Genomic DNA, 5,012 nt, shown 5'->3' on the forward strand with positions numbered 1-5,012 from the left:
GGCAGTAGTTCTATAAGGGCCACTTATAGAATCTTGCCACTCATTTTTCTTCAGATGTTAGCCAATATCTTAAATAAAGGAGTGTGCCCATTTTTGGGGGCATCAATTGGGTATTTTTTGAAAGGAGTAATAATTATGAGTGATAATAGAAAGCAGAAATATTGTATTCCTTTTTGAGAAGTAAAATATTGGCCTGAATAATCACACTTAAGGCATCTTTTGTACCAATATCATCATGGAAGAAAGTCCAATTGTGTGTATGTGTGCGTGTAAGAGAGAGACCATACATGGGTGTGTGAAAATCTGAACCTACTTTTCCCTTCTTCTCCAGTGATCCTAGAACTGTGTCTGTTGTCCTTTGGATGTGACCCCTGGACCCGTCTACTCTCCTCTAAGCCTTATCAGCACAGGTGTAGCTGAAGCCTTTATATGCTCATTCTTAAAACTGAGTTAATAATCCATGGAGCTGATAATCCATGTGGTGTTTGATTGTAGGGCCAATGGGAAGAATTTAACTACTTTGCCATTTAAAATAATTTAGTTCAATTGTTATAAAGAGAGTGACTGATAGAAACAGAGGAGAAGACTGACTGAACTCTTAACCCATTGCAGGGTGTAAATTAAAGGCTGTCTTTGGTGTTTTAACTTAGTCCAGACATTTTACACAATTATTATCTCAACAGGGTAGAAGAATGAAAGGAGCTTGCTTCCTTTGCCACATATTTTATCTTACCATCTCTGACATATGTGGAAGGAGCGAGGGAGGACGAGAGAGAGAGAGAGAGAGAGAGAGAGAGAGAGAGAGAGAGAGGAGAGAGAGAGAGGCATTTCACTTTATTAGTTTAGAAAATTAACTTATGAATGTTGGTTATATGGTTGCTTAACGTTATTTTTTTTTCCCGGTGGGGTGCGTTTTATTATGATATGTTGTAAGAGCACAGAGGAAGGGTATGTAGGGCAAAGAACACTTCTGGGAAAGGTGACAGAAGGTAGGCCTCTAGGATCCCACACCAGCAGCGGACGGCTCAACCCCCTTCCCCACACCGAGAGCCCCCCCAGCCATGACACAGAGTCCTACAGGCTTATAGGAGGCATTCCACAAATGCAGAAATGAAGGAGGCCCCAGGCCCAGGGTCTCCCTCTTCTTAGAGGCGCCAGGCTGAGGCACATGGAGCATGAAGATAGAAACGAGCAAGAAAGCTTACAATCCTACCTGTCCCCTCCTGCCATCACCCCACACATACAGCCCTACAACCCAGCCATTGCAGACAACAAAGCGGAAATGGATACCCCCAAACATCAGCACAGTCAGTCCTGAGTCCAGGGGCCAGGAGGGAATGACAAGACAAATAGGTGTGACCAGACTTTGCTGGGGCTCAGGCAGGCAGGGCAGGGAACACACAGGGGAGCAGGGCCTGCACACCAGCCAATCCTGGTCTGCAGAACAGAGGTGGGAGCTCAGAGCTGAGTTCCACAGGCCAGGGGTCCAGGCAGACCCCTAGAAGCAAAGCAACTGGTGAGGGGAAGGTCGGTCTGGTTGGCGTTACAGCAAAAGGGTTCATGAGGGAGGGTAGGAACATGGCTGAGGAAGGCTGGGGCTGCAGCTTAGAAGCCTGGTGGAAGGGGTTTGGGAGGCAGACAAGGGGCCAATGGGCATGTGGGGGGGGGGGGCGGGGGGGAGGTGAAAAGAAGCAGGAAGAATGCAGAACACCCAGCTGCTCTGCAGGCCCCGGGTGCTCCTCCCTCCCGTGTCCTGCCTTACAGGCACTGCTTGTTGCCCCACACGCAGCCTTGGAGAACACGGGTGTGGGGAGGAAGCAGCTGGTCTTCATGTAGGCAGAGATCTCAAAGCAGCCCAAGAAGTCTTTCAGGTTCGGGAACGCGTCCAGGCACCTGGGCTCGAATATGCGCAGCACGTCCAGTAAATCATAGGCCAGGAAGTCCACGTGGGTGAGCCTGCTCCCTGCAAACCAAGACTTCTTCCCCAGAAACTGCGAGAAGAGCTTCATCTTTTCAGGGAGCACCTTCAAAAACTCGGGCTTCTGCTTCTCAAAGCCAGGGCTGTAGCAGGTCCTGATGTTGTACATCCGGAGGCCCATCATCTCGATCTCCAGCACGTCCACGCGGATCTTCTCTTCCGTCTCCCCACAGAGGCTGTGCTTGGAGGAAGGCAGCCGAGGATGGCGGTGCTCTGGGTGAGCCTGTGAGCCCCGTCAATCAAGTAGGGCAGATTGGGACGTCCAGGCCCAGCTTGAATTTTTCACTCAGCCACTGGCTTCTGTCCTAGTCGGGAGTGTCCCCCATCGTGTGCTTCTTCTCGTAGTTGGAGTCTGTGTACTCCAGGAGCAGGCGATGGCGTGAGCCAGCCCTCGGGTGTCCCAGTAACGCAGAGTCATGTCCATGGTGCTGGTTTTCGTGCTCTGAGTGGAGGGCGCCTAAGGTTAATTTATCCAGAAATCTCCAGTTGGCAATAAAACATTATGCATCAGGAGATCCGAAAAGGCCCTAACCGGTTTGGCTCAGTGGATAGGGCGTCGGCCTACAGACTGAAGGGTCCCAGGTTCGATTCCCGTCAAGGGCATGTACCTTGGTTGCGGGCACGTACCTTGGTTGCGGGCACATCCCCAGTGGGGGGTGTGCAGGAGGCGGCTGATCGATGTTTCTCTCTCATTGATGTTTCAAACTCTCTATCCCTCTCCCTTCCTCTCTGTAAAAAATCAATAAAATATATTTTTAAAAAAAGAGATCCAAAAAGTTGCCTTTGTTACCAAAGAAATGAAGTTGTGTTTTAGGAGGTGACAATAACAAAAGGGATGTTCTTTGAAAATAATGGTTCGATCATTCTGACCTATGCATTGTTTCTAAGGTGAACAAAATTATGAGCCGACGAGATATTGACCTGTCGTGTTCTATTTTCAGCGTCTTTGCCTGCCTTCTTGGGCTAATGTTGAGAGGATTAGAAGGAAGCTTATAACCTTCTGTGTGTTTTTGAAACTTCCCACTGATCAGCCTCCGAGAAAAAACGCACTGGCGTATCATGTTCCTAACACTTAAAGATCTAATTGGGATATTGTTCTGTACATGCTGTTAGACACTGGTGACAAGAAGAGTCCTAGCCCACACTGGCAGGGAGCCAGTACATACCTTCCCTGAACAAAGTGCAGGATAATTAAAGTGCAACCACGGAGAGAGCACCGCAGAGCGCGCACAAAAATAGCCACCGATACAGGGCCAGTGAGCGTGCTCCTTGGGAACCTCAGGAGCTCCTGGCTACTTTCACTTCCCTTTTCTTTTCAAATATAGTTCATCAGAGGTCTTTTCTTCGCCCCCGCCTATTGCCTATTTTGTGAGAAGTTCTGAATTATTTTTTTAAAAATATTAAACTAATATCACCCCTCAATCAACTGTGCGAAATTACCTGAAGAACACTGTTAGGAGATCAAACAGAGGTGATTTCACAAAATGTAAGGGAAGCAAGGCATTTCAGAAGCTTCATTTCAATTACAAATGGAGAGCTAAGCACTAAATAAAATGCAGGGGGTATTTTTACATCAGTCACCATTCCTATTCAAACAGCCTATTTAAATATGCACAGGCCTCTCACGCAGAGCCGCTCAAATGCCCTCGCATAGCAGGTTCTGCAAGTAAAGCAGGAAGGAGTTGGGATTGTATAGGGCTGCACAGGACCCCGGGTAAGCTCGCTTACCTTTCTAGAATAACCATTTAAAAAAATAGTTTTTTTCATTCTTTTTTTTTTAAACACACAATTTCGTGGCAATCATCAAGCATTGGGAACCTCTTGAGTAGCTGGTTCCTACCGTGAAACCTAAAGGATTTACGCTGGAACTTCCAACACCACGAAAGGGAACAATGCTAATAAATCCCTTTCTCGGTGATGGGGAAATGGGATCCTTAGAAAGCTCCTTCCCTATTCAATGAAACCTGCCAATTTTTTACTCTTAAAATATGATTCCGTCCACAGGGCGAGTTCAGAATGGTTTCTCCACGTTTCTTTAGATCGTGTGTAAATCAGCAGATACCACGAATAAATCATCCAGATTTTATTCCTTCTCTTTTTGTAGAATGCATTTGCAAGACCAATTTCTGATTCTGAGGAACCCCCTTGACCAGGTTAAACTCTAGCTGGCTGGCTTTTTTAAATTTTTTTTTTTATTATTTTGGTTTGCCTTCCCCAAAGTGATCTGGCAAGGTCAAACGGAGAGTTATCACAGACAGGCGTCTGTTTATTTATACATGTTGCTGTGCTATGCTGAGTTAGGCTCAACACATTCGAGTTTTTAAATCATACAACTTGCTTTCAAATCAACTTCCTCCAGACAGCTGAAGGATTCGAGTCAATGGACACCCTAATGTGTGTGTGTGTTAATTAAATCTCTTTATAGGATCACTTAATGGTGGTTAGGATGCTTGATGCAGCCCCCAGGTGGAAGACTGTCTGCAGAGCATAAAGAATGAGCTTCTCTCCTTCTGCCACAGCCTCTGCTGATTTACAACCACTTTGTGTTTGATGTTGGACAGGATAATTTCATCAGTCTCCAGCCCTTGTGATCACGTCCCAAAATGACTCGTCAGGTGAAGCCGCTGCGGAAGATTGCTTGTCACCTGTAGGAAGTAGCTGTCTGCTGTGAGTACTCTTTCCTCATAAATGTAATCATCTGTTAGTTATTCATGGAGCTATACTTCCTGGGCTTGATGGAGTGATGAGGGCAAGGGACCAGCTCCTTGCGGGGAAGGCACTTAGAAACCATGCGAGTGCCCACGGTACTTTTATTTCTTCTCTTTCTGATCTCTTTCGAAAGTTGGGAGGAAGAGTGTATAACTGGGTTCATTTTTGAAGGTCGCTATGGAAAACGTCCATTAAAGTACATTGGAGAATTTTTTAAAAATTGTTAAACATTTTACAAGTGAGGAAATGGACTTCGAGTTGGTAATTTGCCAAATGTCAAACAGTTTGTCATCCGGTTTGCCTGATTTTCAGCTCTTTATTCCTA

The 5,012-nt window shown here is 46.2% G+C and overlaps 1 pseudogene across 1 annotated transcript; it reads right to left on the minus strand.

Moving 5' to 3' along the window:
• Nucleotides 1-1,758: 1,758 nt before the first annotated feature.
• LOC308526778 (glutathione S-transferase Mu 1-like) lies at nt 1,759-2,402 on the minus strand (annotated as a pseudogene). The gene has a single exon. The product of its transcript is annotated as a glutathione S-transferase Mu 1-like (transcript).
• Nucleotides 2,403-5,012: the final 2,610 nt, after the last annotated feature.

Source organism: Myotis nattereri (genome assembly GCF_964212035.1).
Source record: "Myotis nattereri genome assembly, chromosome: 11".
Classification (NCBI taxonomy): Eukaryota; Metazoa; Chordata; class Mammalia; order Chiroptera; family Vespertilionidae; genus Myotis; species Myotis nattereri.